At 56.0% G+C, this 17322-nt stretch overlaps 1 protein-coding gene and 1 long non-coding RNA gene across 2 annotated transcripts in view; one reads left to right on the forward strand and one right to left on the reverse strand.

The window, feature by feature from the left end:
• PHF21B (PHD finger protein 21B) overlaps positions 1–17322 on the reverse strand; it is an 84790-nt gene that overhangs the window by 54681 nt on the left and 12787 nt on the right. The window lies entirely within an intron of this gene.
• LOC144226580 (uncharacterized) lies at positions 8076–9951 on the forward strand. Its single transcript, XR_013333687.1, has 3 exons — positions 8076–8126; positions 8359–9282; positions 9497–9951. It is a non-coding gene; the product is annotated as an uncharacterized LOC144226580 (long non-coding RNA).

Here is a 17322-nt window from a genome sequence, read left to right on the forward strand (position 1 = left end):
GCGGGCGCGCGGTGGGGCCTCCCACACCGCCAGCACTGAGCAAGGACTCCACGTCTGTACGCACCCAGCAGCTCCCCTAATGTATGACACGGCTGGGGTCTTGGGGGAGCCCTGGCAGCAGAAAGCATTAATGAGAGATAAAGGCCTGGCTTTGAAATTCAAATTCTTTTGCGTTCCTCATCCACCTCGTCCGAGATGACTATGATTCGGACTGGTTTCTCCAGAGCTAATCGCTTTGATGTTGTTAATGAAAATATGAAAGGTGATTAAGGGGGGGACTCTTTCTTTCTTTCCTTTTTTTTTTTTTACTTTGGGAGAATGTACAAAGAGTTCTGGGTTCGGGCATCTGGCCGATTGTGCGTTTTCATCATTTTGTTAAGGGGGAGGGGAGCCAAAGTAGCCTTGGGCCCTCATCTCGGCGGAGACAGCTCCCCGCCCGGACCGAGTGCCCAGAGGAGGCTGGCGACAGCTCTCTTGGTACACACCGTTGGGTCCGGGTTCTGCTGCCAGGGCCAGCACAGGGGTGCTCTGGGCAGAGCCAGGCACAGCGCCAGCACTCACAAATGCTTAGTCAGTCAACAAACACTGAAGGAGCATTTCTGTGCACCCAGGCCTAGTACAGCCGATCTGGTCCTGGGACAGAGACAATTCTGGCCCTTTCCCTCCCCAAAGAGGCACAAACCAGGGCTCTATGTCTTCGCCCCAAGCAGGGAGCTCTTCTCTGCGGCCAGACTCGGCCCTGGCACAGGCCTGGTACCCAGTAAGCCGAGAGAGGGAGGGAGGAGGCTGCCGGGAGACGGGGAGCTACAGACAATCACAGCCAAATGTGAGCAGAAGCCGCCAGCCAGGAACTGGCAAAACACTTACATGAAGACTTCAAAGATCTGCTGGAGGCTGAATGCAGACAAGCTGGAGAATTAAAAGCTCCTAGGGGCTCAGTCTAAGGGGCCCCTCGTACTTTTGTGGGTTTACCTCCAAGAACCCCATCAGGTTCTCCTAGTAAATATTGGAGAAAAATCCTTTCCCGCTCGACCGAGGGGAGGGGAAAAGTAACCATTTGAAATACAACAAACATATATTGATCACCTACTGTCTTCCCAGCTTTGGCGAGGTACAATGGAGAGGACTGTGTGGCCCCTGCTCTCAGAGCTGTGCAGCTGGCTGAGGAAAATCTAGCCCAGCACTTTGAAGTCAGGGAAGACTTCTTGGAGGAGGAGGTACCAAGTCAGTTCTTAAAGGATTTACAGGAATAAGCCAGGAGACAAGGCAGGAAAAGACAACACAAAATTAGCAGAAACAATACGAAATGCATGTTTTGGACACTGAGGAGTCATCCAAGTCTGGAGCCTGGGGGCTGGGGTTGTGTCCCTAGACTCCTGGACTTGACTAAACTCTCCTCCTGGCTCAGAAGCACTGTGAACCTTGGGCTGCGGCCACAGCAGTGATGACAACAGACGGGAGTGGAACATCAGCTCTGTTCTTGGCCCTGGAGGGTTGGTGTGCAAAGTCACCATGGGCTTAACGAGGACATAATGGTCTGTACAAACACGCCCTGATGTGATACCCACTTGCGTTTTTGCGTACACGACCCACACACTCGAGCGCGGGTGTGACACAATACCCAGTCCTGCTTCTGTGCAACGGACGTCGAGTTTTCACACCAGCCAAGTGCGCCGTGCCCACGGCGGGTCACTCCTGGGACCCTGCCACCAGCTCACAGCCTCGCAGACACAGCCTGATGCTGCACAGTGGATGTCGAATCAAGCCAGACATCGGAGGGAAAGAAACACAGGTCTTCAAACAGCAGGTATCCCCTCCACCACGCTGGGTTTACAGTTCGAATCAGTGCTGCCGAGGGTGAATACGATTTAGATTTAATAAGACCAGGGTGGTATACGGAGACACAGAGGCCCACCGATCCGTTCCAATTAATGGTGTCAACGTTCTTGCTGTTACTGAAAGTTTAGATCACGTAATGCCGCTCAGTGCCCCCAATCGCCGAACAAATAAATCAGAAAGAAATGTGGATTAGCAAATGCGTGTTGCTGTGGCTGGAAACACATGGCCTAGAATTTAAAGCTGAATCCTGAGATCTTCCTTCAGACCTGGCCTCTCCTCCAGCACGGGGCCACCCGGCCAGCTCTCCTCGCCAATCCCTGCTCACCTTCTCCTCTCTCCCGGCACCTCTCATCTGCTCTCCCCGGCCCCCTGCATCCCCACACTCAGCTGAGGGCCTTGCTTCTCGTTTCGCTTAGAAGAGAGAACAGAGCAAAGAACTTTCCAGAAGCCACCACCACCACCATCTCACTACCCTCCTCAAGTGCATCAAGCCACCTTCTCTGCAGAGACTGAAGGCCAAGGGCCTGAGCTCTTGATGGAGACCCCTCTGCTGGCTCCACCCGCCTCACCACTGAGGCAACCAAGGCCAAGGCGAGGCCTGCACCTGCCTGGCCTGGCTCCTCCGGCCACCTGGAGGCTGGCCCTGAGCAGGGGGTGCAGGTGGTGGATGGGCAGATGCCCACAGAACCGCAGTGGGGCTCCTACCCACCCCCGCACCCCCTCCCAGCCAGCCCAGAAAGTGTGTGCAGCGCCTGGTAACACGAGTCACCAGTCACGGTGCTCCTCACAATCACACGGTTCCAATGAGGACGCCTGCCCTGCCCAGCCCAGCCCTGCCCTTCCCTGCCCTGCCCAGCCCAGCCCTGCCCTACCCAGCCCTGCCCTGCCCCTTCAGCCCCTTCCCATTCAACAGCACGAAAGATTTTCTAACCACGATGACTGCTTCTGGAGCACAGAGCCCATGCCGGGTGCCGTGGTGGTGGCTTCCCTCAGTCTGTGTCCCCGAGGAGGACAGCACCTCCCGGCTCCAGAGAGACTTGCCCAAAGCCACCCAACTACCAAGTGCAAGAAGCCGGATTCCAGGCCTGCGCGAGGCCGAGGGCACGGACGCTGTCCGTGGTGCTGAGCCAGCGCGAGCCCAGCTCTCCCGCCACCCGGGACGCCATGGGTTCCGCCCAGTCTTGCCCAGGAGAGGGCGCCAAGCAGTTTTGCTGCATTTTCAGAATTTATCTAGGTTAAAAACAAGACTTTTAAATGTGGCTTTTAAGCTACGGGGGCGGGGGTGGGAAGAAGACTTAGGACTTATGTTGCACAATTTACACATCTGGTGTCACGCAGTTTTCACCATTCTGTGTCGTTTTCAAAAGGTACACAACCTTCCCTCTGGGAGGCTGGAGATGCCGGCCCTGGAGACTGTGTGGCCAAAGGGCAGCCCTGACCCGCCTGTCTGCTCTAAAGCATAGACTCTCACTGCGCATTTGGGGCAGGACACTTCATTCCCGCAGGTTCACTTTCTAAATGCACTTGCATTTTATTAAGTACTGAAGACACGCCAAATATGATAAAACACGTGCATTGTTTAAAGAATAACAATACCATTATGTGTGTGTTCCCAGTGCCCAGGTTACAAAAAGAAAATGAACACTAGCTTTGAAATACCCCTAATGTGGGGCCCCTGGGGGGCTCAGTCAGTTAAGCGTCCAACTTCGGCTCAGGTCATGATCTCACGGTTTGTGGGTTCAAGCCCTGCGTCGGGCTCTGTGCTGACAGCTCAGAGCCTGGAGCCTGTTTTCGATTCTGTGTCTCCCTCTCTCTCTGACCCTCCCCCTGTTCACGCTGTATCTCTCAGAAATAAATAAAACATTAAAAAAATTTTTTTAATGAGATAATAAACGCTACTTAAAAAAAAAGAAAAGAAAAAGAAATACTCCTAATGTGCCCTCCCCACTCCCTCCCACATACAGGTAACTATGATTTTTGTATTTATCACTTCCCGACTTCTCTTTGTAGTTTACCAAATAGACATATCCAAAATAGTTTTGTTTTGCATATCTTTGAACTTTATAAGTGGAATCACACCAAAGCACTCTGCACTCCACTCTGGGCTCAACTACACATTCCTACGGCTCGCTGTTGCTGCACGTGACCTGGGTGGACCCTCCCCACTGCCACACAGTGCACGCGTGCACTCAGACCCGTTCACAGTCAGCACACATCTGATGTCTTGTTTGGCTGCCAGGCACGGGCAGATCTCCTGGTATACCTGTGCCAGACTCTAAGGCACACACCCACAAGTGGACTTCTGGTCACAGGATATGTGTGTCTTTAGCTTTACTGACTCCAAGGTGTTTTCCAAATTCCCCAATTTCTGGCCCTTGAGCACTGCGTAGTTTGGGCTGGTCTGCGTGTGCTCACCAGCCCTGAGCACTGTCAGACTGCTGTTCACCTGAGAAGGAGAGACAACCTCAGTGTGGTTTGCATGGGTATTTCCCAGACATGGGTAAGACTGAGCACCTTGTCACATGCTGATTGACTCTTCGCTTCTAGAAGGCCTGTCCAACACCTCCCCGCCCCCACCCCACCAACACCTCTGGGTTCCGGCTCCTGTCGAAAGGCTCTGGACCACGGGTTCATTTCGAGGGACCAAACGCACGTCCTTCAGAGGACTGGACAAGCTGATGCTCTGTATGGAGTCTGCCCAGAGCCACAGAGGAAGGCAGCCCCGCCCCCCGCCCCCGGGTCCTCACCCCACAGGTGAGCCCACTTTCCAGGTTCACAGCTAAATGCTTTCTTGCTGCCCCCCACCCGACAGTAACAGTCCCTAAACTCCAATCGCACATCTGGTCCGGAAAGCACCTCCTGAAGCTGTCCCGCAGACACCCCACCACGCAGCCTTGGGCAGCTCTGGGCTGACTCGACGGGGCTCTAGCCCCCATGCGCCCGCCCTGGCTGTCTCACCCCGCTGCACCCGCACTGAGTGTCTGGTCCAGGCCTGGCGCAGATCTGGAACCCCGAGGATCCTCCTGATGGTGGGTGCTGTGGGGGATGGGAAGAAGTTACCGTCTGGGGGCTCCAAGCAGGCCTGGCAGATGAGCTGAGGCCAAGTCCACCTTGAGGCCAGGGGAAGGGCACCCGCACCGCTCGAGAGGCTGCTGTGGTCTGTAACATGCACGACGGAGGAGGTGGGGCTGCCTCGTCCCAGGGTAAAGATGGCACGTGCTGCCCCTTCCCGCAGCCCCTGCTGGGCAGCCAAGGTGGGAAGGAAATGTGTTCCCACCTGCACTGTTTTCTTTCGCCTCTCGCCTCACCCCTGCCCAAAGGACGGCGCCTCCAGACCCTGCCCGGGGCTTCAGCCTCCTTCCTCCTCCCTCCTCCCCGCTGCGCTCCCTCCATCCCAGACTCAGCATCTGTGATCATCTCTAATACTGGCTCTGTTTTCAGGAACTTTATCTCCTTAAAGCCTCTGAGATACACTCAGCTTGCAGTGTTTGGGCTTCCAAAATATACCTCTTAGCACTTTGCTGCTTTTAAAAAAATTTTTAATGTTTTATTTCTGAGAGAGCGTGAGCAGGGGAGGGTCAGAGAGAGGGAAACACAGAATCTGAAGCAGCTCCAGGCTCTGAGCTGTCAGCACAGAGCCCAACACGCAGCTCGAACCCACGAACCGTGAGATCATGACCTGAGCCGGAGTCGGAGGCTTAACCAACTGGGCCACCCAGGAGCCCCTGCTGCTTTATTAAAAAATAGCGGTAAAATTCACATAACATAAAAATAGGTACTTATTTATTTTTGAGAGAGCGTAAGCAGGGGAGGGCCAGAGGGAAGGAGACAGAAGATCTGAAGCGGGCTCTGCACAGACAGCCATGAGCCCGATGTGGGGCTCAAACTCATGAACGGTGAGATCATAACGTAAGCCGAAGTCAGATACTCGAATGAACCACCTGGGTGCCCCAAAATAACTATTTTATTTTTTTAATGTTTATTCATTTTTGAGAGAGGGAGANGACGTAAGCCAAAGTCAGATACTCAAATGAATGAACCACCTGGGTGCCCCAAAATAACTATTTTATTTTTTTAATGTTTATTCATTTTTGAGAGAGGGAGAGACAGAGCATGAGCATGGGAGGGGCAGAGAGAGAGAGAGGGAGACAGAAACGGAAGCAGCTCCAGGCTCTGGGCTGTCAGCACAGAGCCCGACACGGGGCTCAAACTCATGAACCGGAGATCATAGCCTGGCCAAAGTTGGACGCTTAACCAACTGAGCTCCCCAGGTGCCCCCCAAAATAACTATTTTAAAGTGAACTCAGTGGCATTCAAGACACTCAGAGTCAGGTGACCCCCATGTCCATCCAGCTCCAAATCATTCCCTTCACCTCACAGAAGCACTTGGCTGGTTTCTGCAGGTTTTCAAGTCTGGGGCTTCCGCAGTAAGACTGGGAACTCCTTCCTAGAGGGCAGGCTGGGTCCCGGGGGCATTTCCGCCCCCACCCTTATCCTTGTTCAAAGTCACTGACAACTGGGGCGCCTGGGTGGCTCAGTTGTTTGAGCATCTGACTTCGGCTCAGGTCATGATCTCAGGGTTCGTGAGTTCAAGCCCTGCACTGGGCTGTCTGCTGTTAGCACAGAGCCTGCTTGGAACTCTCTCTCTCTCTCTCTCTCTCTCTCTCTCTCTCAAAAATAAACATTTAAAAGAAACAAAACAAAGCAAAGTCACTGACAACACGTGGGGTAAACTAACTTATAAAGACGAGGCACACAGTCTCCAGGGTCCCCTAAGTGTACCCCCAGCGCCTTACAGTGTTACCACCTGCCCGGCACACCAGCAATGGCGACTGTAACCACGGGCACCTTCCTGCAGCCCAGGCCGGGGGCCTTGGGGACACAACCCAAAAGAAACCCAAGTGAATGGGGTACGAAGACCGTGCGTGATAAAGATGTGTAGAGAGAGAAGTAGGGTGCGTAGGAATCCGCGGCTACAGTCATCCATGGCGCTGAGTCAAAGCAGCCTGGAAGGTTCTGGATCCCCGAAAGTCAGGCCCACTGCCCACCAAACACCAAGAAGTCAACTTTACACAAGTGGGTCTGGCACACGTGTCTCTGTGAAGTGACTAATTAGCTGTGACTCAGACGTGCTGCCGACAGGGCCGGGCCCTGGGTCTCCAGGGAGCCGAGCGAGTCCCTGCGCAAGGGGAGAGTGCCCCGCCCCAATCTAACCCGGGACCAGAAAGCTACATCTGTCACCTTGCACTGCCACCCAGAGTCATCAGCACGGCTAATTACCACTAATTGTAATATCGTTTCTGTCTTGCTGCTAATACATTTAGACTTGCTAATCAAATCAAACCATTCCACCTTGCCGTGCGGCATGCAAATAAACATTTCTGCAAAGCGAGAAATAAAATAAATAACTCCCAAGCTTTGTTCTCTTTTTTTCTGCAGCCGCTGTCTGTGGGGACATGGGGTGGGGGTGGGGGGCCCATGTATCTGTCTCTGGGACCAAAGGCATAGAAGACACCTGACGAGGAACTGGCCCTTACTATCCAAAGCTTCCCAAGGGAGGGGGAGAGAAAGGGTTAGGAGGTACTTGGGGAACTGGGAGAGGAGGAGGGGAGGAGGCGAGCAGGGACAGAGGGAGGAAGGCAAGGAACTGCCCTAACTGAGGCTGCACGAGTTGTTAAGCACTTTTCCTGTGTCCCCTCCACCCTCTCGGGGTCTCTGTCTCCTGGGGCCCCTGGCTGGACTGGTGGGTCCTTCTCAGGACCCCCTCTGAGCTCCCTCCTTTGACTCACCAAGGTGGGGTGCCCTGGGGTGTCCCCAGACCTGGCTAGGAGCGTGTAGAGGGCAGGGACCCTGTGCAGTTGGTCTGTTTCTCCAGCACCGCACCCAAGGCCAGGCACACAGTAGGTGCTCAGGAAACACCACCCCCTCCCCAATGAACACGTGAACAAACAAAGTAACGAGGTCAGTGTCACTCTATCCTATCTGCAGATGAGGAAACCGAGGTGTGAAGAGACAGGAAGTAGTAACTGCCCAGCATCTGTATTCAGCAAAGAGCAGGACCTAAGGCCCAGTCCTGGGCAGATCTAACCACNATGAAATGCAAAGGGCTACAGGGCTCTATGCTCAAGGACACACTGCAGCGATTCTCAGAATTCCGGAATGGAAACTGACAAAAGGTTGACCATGAATGCAAGTTAATATAAACGCACCTGTTACTATAGCAATGCTGCCGTCCTCGCCTCTCCACATCCACCCCACTGCTGAGAAAGGGGCTTACGCTACCCCGGGTGAGGGCGGGGGAATCACGGCGCCATGGCCCTCCGCTGGCTCCTTCTGCCTTGGCAAAGGCCAACTCCCGATGACCCCAACAGCCTTGCGAGGCCAGCAGCATGATTGCGTGGAAGGTTCACGCCTGGTTCGCCAGGCCTGGCCTTGATCAAGTCACTTCCCCACCCTGAGCAGGTGCTTCCCGGGGAGGAGGGGAACTCTGTCCACAGCCTCTGCCTTCTGTGTTTCCAGCCAGCCTCTGTGTTTATCTCATGGCGGAAGTCAGCGGATGAATGAAACAATATGACCCAAATAACCGAAGTGTGGGGTAACCTTTCCAGGGCTGGTCTGGGGAAGGGACGGTGAGGACAGAAGGCTGACACTAGGCACTGACAGCCTCTGAGCAGGTACCTTCTCACCATCACCCTCCACCAGCTATCTGTGCGGCCGACATTGATAAACCCATTTCACAGATGCAGACCTGGAGGCATGGGAAGTAAGTCAACCACTCTAAGAGGATGCAGGGCTGCGAACCGGGTCTGGACGACTCCAGACCTGGCGGGGGGGTAGGGGGATGGGGGTACAGACAGCTCAGCGGCTCCTCCCACAAATCCCCCCACCTGGCACCTCCCAGCCACTGGCTCCGCCTGAGTAGCGTCCACGCGGCTCACACACGTAACTAAAACATGAGAAGCACATTCCACATCAAACGAGGCTGTCGATTTTAATTAATTTCAGACCCTGTGTGTTTCTGGCAATTATTTGTAACAAGGCTTACAGAGGGCATTTAAAATTAATTGTGATTTTTATCTAGAAATCAATGCTTATTTTTTAAGTAGCTCATTAGGGGTGAGTGTGTGTTGCAGAGGCAGCAGGCCCTGCGTCGGGAAGGAGGCACCTGGGGCTCAGAGGAGAAGCCAGCAGAGGAGGGCGTCTCAACCCTGACGGCCTGATCAAAGCCAGCAGAATGAGATGAGGCTCCTGTAGATAAAACAGAACCTGATTTGGGCCGGGCAACAGCAAAGTCACCTAGAGTGAGCATCCCGGCGGCTCACTGACTCGGGCAGAGGCGGCGGCAGGCGCGGCAGAGGCGCCCTGCGTGGAGACCACAGCACGGACTGTACGGAGGGGCCACCAACAGCCAGGCCTCTCCCCAAACACCACACCGAGGGGCAGGTAATGGAGTCTGGTTCAGTGACCCCTTGTGCTTCCCGTGCTTGTTTTCTTGAACGTGTTTTTAAGGAAACGGGCTTTAAAATTCATGTTAAGAAAAGATGAACCAAACAGAAACGTCCAAGTATCGGTGACATAGAATGTAAGTGAAAACAGTCTAACATCGCAGACCGTTCTCACTGACGGTTCTCTTTCCTCTCTACGCCTTTACCTACAGAGGTCACGTGATAAGAATCGAGGACAGTCCTCCGAGTTCTAACAAAGCCCTGGATGTCTGCACAGGCTGCTATAGCTTGTAAAGATACAGCTACTTCCATCCTGCAGCAGGGAAACCAAGGTGGAGGAAGTTTCCATGCCTTTCTCAAGAGTGCAAGGTGAGTACTCGGGGGACCTGGGGCCGGGCCCCCCTTCCACGCCCCAACCTCCCCAGCCTCTCTGTGAGGGCGGCGAGGCAGGGCGCCACCATCACTGCCCACACGGCCGTTCATCACAGTAGCCACCACCATCGTCCCCGTCCTCACCACCACGACATCGCCGCTGTACAGAATCCCCGCCATCACCATCATCCTCACAAAAGAGGAAAAGGGCTGAAGAAACAGTCCACACCTTTCCATTTTGTCAGGTGCCCAGGGAAAGGGTTATCCTCGCTCAGAGGCCTGGTTCTCACACATCATGGGCTCCAGAATCTCATGGGGGGTGGGGGGGGCATCACACATACTTCCGGGCTCAGTGGTGGAGCTTCTGGCTCTACAAGTATGGAGGGGCACCAAGCACCTGCCGGCAGACAGAGCTCCCCGGAGATCACGTGAAGACAGATGGTCAAGGGGCCAGAACCTAGAGGCCCTGAACAAAGGTCCATTCGGGGCCTGAGTCTTTGCAAAGTCTGAAAACACCACAGTGGAGAGTAAAGAGTCACCTGAGAGTTGAAAAAATACACGTCACGTGCGGTAAGTAGCAATTACATCAATAAAAAATTACATATGCTCATTTTTATTTCAATATCACTCCATAATCCATTAAATTTGTAGGGTCACGGGATTGCTTATCTGGTTCTTTTTCACTTAAAGATTTAATTTTGGGGGCACCTGGGTGGCTCAGCCGGTTAAACATCCGACTTCAGCTCAGGTCATGATCTCACAGTTCATGAGTTCGAGCCCCGCATCAGGCTCTATGCTGACAGCTCAGAGCCTGGAGCTGCTTCAAATTCTGTGTCTCCCTCTCTCTCTGCCCCTCCCTGCTCATGCTCGGTCTCTGGCTCTGGCTCTGGCTCTCAAAAATAAATTAAAACAGGGGCACCCGAGTGGCTCAGTCGGTTAAGCATCTGACTTCAGCTCGGGTCATGATCTCATGGTCCGTGGGTTCGAGCCCCACGTCAGGCTCTCTGCTGACAGCTCAGAGCCTGAAGCTTGTTTCAGATTCTGTGTGTCTCTCTCTCTCTGATTTTCCCCTGCTCACGCTGTCTCTCTCTCTCAGAAATTAAAAAAAAAAACACTAAAAAATAAAAACATTAGAAATAGTAATAACTTAAAAAATAATAAAGTTTTAATTTTCAGGGGGTGCCTGGCTGCTCACGCGGTGCAACATGAGACTCTGGATCTCAGGGTTGTGGGTTTGAGCCCCATAGCGGGTGCAGAGATTACTTAAATAAATCTTTTAAAAAGTTATAATTTTCAAGAAAAATCACGTATTGTTTTCTATTCCTGCGATTTCCTTCCAGAGCCTCAGCAGTGACAAGGGGGGGGACAGCCAGCTCCCAAGGAGACCTACTCAGTGGCAGCAGATGTCACCAAGATGCACCTGCCCAGAACACTGCTACCTGGGCCCCACGGTCTTTATAAACAACGTCAGCAGCATCCGGTCTTCAACCCTACGGGGGCCCCCAGGACGGCACGCAAGGGCTGAGGGACTTGGCTGCTTTGCTGTGGACTCTGGCCACTTTAGAAACTCTAAGGCTTTTTGCTTCCCCTTTACATACACACACATAAGCATTTTGTCTTTTTTTTTTTTTTTTTAATGTTTACTTATTTTTGAGAGCCTGAGGACACATGCCAACTGGGGAGGGGCAGAGAAGAAGGGGACAGACAGGTTTGGAGGATCCTAAGCGGGCCCTATGCTGACAGCGGAGAGCCCGATGCGGGGCTCAAACTCAGGAACTGTGAGATCGTGACCTGAGCTGAAGCTGGACACTTAACCAACTGAGCCCCCGGGCGCCCCACAAGCATTCTGTCTTCAGACACAATAAAACAGTAAAGACATTTACAGGGTTTTTAATTTTTTTTCCAGGTTTTTATTCATTTTTTGAGAGACAGGGTGTGAGCAGGGGAGGCGGAGGGGCAGAGAGAGAGAGGGAGACACAGAATCGGAAGCAGGCTTGAGGCTCTGAGCTGTCAGCACAGAGCCCGATGGGGCTCAAACCTATGAACCGTGAGATCATGGCCTCAGCTGAGGTCAGATGTTCACTCGACTGAGCCCGCCAGGTGCCCCTCAAACATTCTGTCTTCAGGGACACAACAGAAGAGCAAAGACATTTCTACCACGTTTCCAGGATTTAAGGCGCATTCCCAGCCACCTCGCACTAGTTAGAACAGAACCATTGTGCACAGACGTGTCCGACGCACACAGCGCCCCTCGGTCTTCCATCTTACTGAGGAGTCTGATCGGCCCCTAAGTAGCCAAGCCAGGCCCGGCCACATCAGCCCCGGCAACGCGTCTGTCTCCTCTAGTGCAGAGTGGGGACGAGACTTCCTCACGGGATGTGCTGTGACGATAGGTCAGGTAGCCTGGAAGACGCCCACAGCCGCCGCAGGGAGTGGCCCACAGACGGTGGTGGCTCTCGCCCTCGCTGAGGCCACTCCCCGTCGCCTGTATCGCGGCCAGCACGCTCACCCCTTATCAGCATGGCCATCACCTTCCTCACCACAGCCACCATCACCGTGACCGTCATCACCACCCCCGCGGTCTGATCCAAGTGAATCCGGAGGCGCCTTCCTCGAGGGTGAGCCGAGGATATGGACCGTGGGGGATGAGCAGGGACTTGCTAATGAGAAAAGGGCAAAATGCACAGGCGTTTAGGGTGTCCGAGAAACGGTCAACAGCTCTTCGTCGGGAGAGGAGGCTGAAGACAAGATCTGAGGTCAGATAACGAAAGGCCCGTTGTCAAGGAACTCCTGAGTCTTCTTCAAGCACTAGCCCCCCCGACACAGGGTCCCCTGGAGCCCCAGCCCTGCTTCGGGCAGAGCAGCCCCTCCCGGGACTTGCACCCCGAGCTGTGCTGTGGGCGCCGGGGAGAGAGTAAGGCAGGGCCGAACTCCAGAACGACAACCGTGGGGACAGCAGGAAGACCCGTGCGAAGGCAAGGGAGGAGGCTCCGGAACATTCTGAGAGCAGCTGAGAGATGAATGAGAGCAGAGGAGGAGGGAAGGAGGGAGAAACAGGGGGAGGGGACTGGCAAGACGATCCGGGGTGGGGAGCTGGGGTGCAGACACGCCCCACGGAGACTCCGCCTCGGAGGAGAGAGGGTCACGAGACTCGCCTCTCCTGAGCCCTCACCGCGCACGGCCTCACCTCACACTTCAGGCTCCACGACCCGTGTGGCTTCCGCCTCCCGGGAGCCTAAGTGGAAGCGTAATGATGGCCAATACCTCGCGCAAGGTCACAACACTTAACACCGACGGCTGCCGTCTCCGGTTGCCGCGCCCCAGGCGGCTACACGGCTGCTCTCGGGGTGATGCAGAGCTTTTGGGGGGCAGCTCGTTCACAATTCCACAGAACAGCCCCCCCCAAGCACTGCATCGTCCATCGGCCGGGGATCACAAAGGTCTCCCCCAGTGGGTGGATGGATGGAGGAGAGAGCAGGGACGGGGGCGTCTGGGACCCGACAGCGGACGTCCCAAACCCAAAACCAGATCTTGCCAATCAAACCCCTCTCTCCTCCCCTGGACAGCACACGTGGGGTGAACGCTGAGCCAGGGTGTGTCACGCACAAATGCACTTTGGCTCAGCCATCGAGGGACTTTGTGCACTTAGTGGGGGCAGGGCAGGGAGAGTGCCCACCAGCCAAGTGACCTCAAGGCCAGGGCCGCGCACACGCCGAATCCTCCCACCAGGGCGACGACTGAATCCTGGTCTCTGGGAGCCTGGGCAAAAGGGAAAACTTGGAGTCAAGAGACCTGGGTGGGGATCTGAGCACCGCCATCTGGGAGGCGGGTGACTTGGGAAAGTCCTTGACATCTCAGAGCCTCAGTTTCTTCATCTGTAAAATAAGGGTAAGAGTGCATCCTGGGGTCACGGAGATGCTTCTGGAATCCGGGACTGCCCCTCGGTCGCTGTGGACCTTGGGCCAGAGTCACTTATGTTTCCTCGTCTGGAAAGTGGGGAGAATCACATGGTGATGCTTCTTAGAGACAATAGAGACAACCAACCACGCCCTCCTGGGAGCCGCCACCGTCACCATGAGGCTGTCCCAGAGCATCTGGGACAACTGGGCGCAGATGCTGACAGAGCACGTGCTCTCCTGTCTCTGTCTCCCTCCTGGAGGCTGAGTCTTGTCTACATCTTCATGCTCACCTCTGCCACGTGGCAGGCGCCCAGTGAACTGGCAGCAGTGGATGGGTGGATAGATGGACGATGGATGGACAGATGGATGGATGGATGGATGGGTTGGTGGGCGGATGGACCGATGGATGGACGAGCGGACAGATGGATGGACGAGTGGATGGATGGACGGATGGGTGGGTGGACAGATGGGTGGATGGATGGAGGGGCGGCAGGGTCAAAGGGCATACAAACGCCCACAGGGGTGAACAAGGCTACTGGGGATGATGGTGACGACGGCCACCCCTCCTCCGCAGGCGGGTCCTGAGCCTCGGTCAGAGCGCTACGGTGGAAGCGCGTAGTTACTGAACAACAAATGTTTACTGGAGATCAGGTGAAAAAGTTAACTGAAGAAGAGCTCAACACGCTTGCAGCCTCAGAGGAAATGGGTTCCCTCCCCAACGCGGGCAGGCGTGTCCCCTGCCGGTCAGGCCAGGCTGTCTAGTTCCCGCCAGGTGCCCAGTGCAGCCGGGCCAGGTGATGCTCGGGGAGGGACAGGGGCGGGCCCAGCCCTGCCTCATGCAGCCACACCCCTCCCCACCTCAGCCCCCCACCAGTAACTGCAGAGCCGCAGAGGACAGGGACGGGGACCGGGGGCACAAAGTAGGGCCCAGAGTGTTGGGGGGTCAGGGACACGCTGCCTGAAGGACAGACAGGTCAAACCCGCCCTTGCAGGTGAGCGGATTTGGGAGCTGGGGAGCACACAGGTGCCCGGGCACCAGGAGCAGGCGGGGACACTTTCTGCAGGACAGAGACCTTGCAGGTGTGAGACGTGGACCCAGATCTGGGGGCTCCAGAGGCCACTCTCACCCAGCCCCTCCCCGCTGCCACTCGTCCTAGGGGTGAAGGGAAGGGAGTGTGCAGAGGGGCCACCTGAGCAGGGCCTGTGTGGTGGCCAGCCACGCCACGGCAGGATGACACCGCTGCCGTCTGTCCCGTGCGCTCAGGGACCTTCGGCTGGCACGTCCGGCCACGTGGCCCGCTTTGGCCACAAGAATGGGGGCAAGAGTGACACGGGACGCAGCCCAAGGTCCGAAGGCCCCGACAGGACAGCGCTGAGCAGAAGCAGACACCGGGGCGGGGGCCTGACCAACACGGCCTCCCCGCACCCGGGCCTCCCCAGAGCCGAGCCAGCTCCCCAGGGGGCAGCTTTCCGTCAGAGCACAGAACAGCAGCCCCTCCCCGACTCACTTTGAGGGGGGACAATTCCATATTCTGTTTATTTACCAAGGAACCACTGGCACCTCCTAGCCCTGCGGAATTTTCCAGCTCGGTGTATAGTAATAACAGGGGTCCAAATAAAAGGACCGGAAAGGTGGCCTGGGGGTGGGTTCTTGCTTTGCTTCTCGTGTCTTCAGAAGGCGGGAGGCGGAGTCAGGATGGGGGGTCTTAGAAGTGTCAGACCTGACCCCCGCCCCCCACCAGGCCAGTGCTCAGGAGGAGACCTGGCCTTTCCCACCAGCCACGCTGCCAGGTCCTGCTCCACCCTGGGCGGAAGTGAGGGTGATAACCAAGCACATTCCCCCCCGCCCCCCGCCCCTCCAGAGAGACGGGAACTGCTGTTGAGTGTGCTTCTCCGAATCTGGAGGTGGGATAGGGTTCCAGGGTGCAAGGCCAGCTCCCCCGTGCCGCTCACCACTCCCGCTCCTGAAGCGCTCCTTCGATGCTTCCCGTTCCGGTAAATACAGACCAGAGCTCTGCTCCAAGGAGGAACGCAGCGCTACCGCAGGTAAAGCACTCGGGTACACAGTAGGCGCAAAATAAGAGATGGTGGTGGGGATGGGGAAGACAGGGTCTCTCTGGACACTCCGGCCCACTCGCGTGGCCCCAGGAGCCCCAGGCCCAGCCCCCCGAGCCCCCAATTTCCCCTCGTGCTTTTTCATTTCACTCTTGCAATCACCCTGTGAGCGGACAGTGACGTCTCATTCCCACCGTATAGATGCAGAAAATGAGGGGGGAGCCCGTAGGAGGGGAGCCTCCGGCTCCAGCCTGGGGCCTCCACCTTCCCACGAGACCAATGGGAGGTTCTGTGCAGCCCAGTCCGTGCCCTTTCCTGCTCACCGTCTACCGTGTTCTAGGGCATTCTGTCCCCACTACTGAACGAGAACAGCTCCGGGTGAAGCCCCAGGCTGGCTGTTCACGGCAAGCCCTCCACTTCTGGTGAGCCACCAGCTAGAATGGCGCACCCCAGACATCCTGGGGCGGTCCGGATTCAAATATTCACACCAACTGCCAGGTCACACGTTGGGTGAATACAGCCACCCTATTGCTCATGACGGAGCGTGCGTGGCTTCAGCAGCTCCTCTGTCGGCTCCCGACTAGGAAAGGGGGGCCGAGGCTGACGCCGAGGGAGCCCACGGCATTCCTGGCATTGAGTTGGCATCAAGAGTCCACCATCTACTCTGATCCCCCAACCCTAACCTGAGGGCGTGACTACCTTCCACTGGCGGGTGGATGGGTTGAATAGTGTCTCCCCCAAATTCACGTCCACCCCAACTCTCAGAATGTGACCTTGTGTGAAAATAGGATGAGGATGTTTGCAGAAGTGACCATGTGGGGCCACACTGGATTAGGGTGGGTCCTAAATCCGATGACTGGGGTCCCTATGGGAACAGGGGAGGACGGAGACGCAGGAAAGACGGCCGCATGCTGGCAGAGACAGAGACTGAAGGGACGCAGCCACGAGCCCAGGAGCCACCCAGAGTCGGAAGGTGTGCGTGGGACCCTCCTCTGGAGCCTCAGGAGGGACCACCACTCTGCCCACACCTTGATTTCAGACTTCCAGCCCTAAACGGTGACAGGGTAAATTTCTGTTGCTTTTAGGGGCCCGGTTTGTGGCCCTTTGTAACAACAGCCCCGGGACTCGTGCAGCAAACAAGGAAGTTAAGCTTAGAGAAGGCAACTTGGCTGGGTGCCCTGGGGTTCTGGGGACCTCCCCCCACCCCCGGCCATGTCCTCGCCTTCCTTCCTTCCGCTCCTCCCCTGCCCTCCCCCTCGACGGCCACTCCATCTGGAACAATCCCCCAGCCCCACTTACAGGCTGCTGATTACCATGAAAGATTTGCAAACGTCCTCACTTCCACCACATCCAAATTAGTGTCATCACAGGAAAGAAGTCCAGATAAAAATACCCAAACCCAGGGAGCGCCCGGGAGCGAATCAGCACATGTACAGGCAGCCTGAGGCACCAGCTTCCGGACCCCCGGCAGCCCAGCGCCAGGAGGGCCGCCCACCTCTCAGGCCCGGGGCCCAGGGTCCCCCGCGTTGCAGCTCTCGAGCCAGCCAGCGAGGCCTCCACTCGCGATGCTGCGTGTGCCCTTTTCATCCGCCGAACAAAGCCGAAGCGATGCAAACAGAGTCTGGGGGAGAGCGGGCCGGTACCTTCTTCCCTCCATCACCGAGGGCCGGGGTGGGGGCCGCGGCCGGGGGAGGGGATAAATTACCCGGCAG

This window comes from Crocuta crocuta, unplaced genomic scaffold (assembly GCF_008692635.1).
Source record: "Crocuta crocuta isolate KB4526 unplaced genomic scaffold, BGI_CrCroc_1.0 scaffold143, whole genome shotgun sequence".
In the NCBI taxonomy this organism is placed as follows: Eukaryota; Metazoa; Chordata; class Mammalia; order Carnivora; family Hyaenidae; genus Crocuta; species Crocuta crocuta.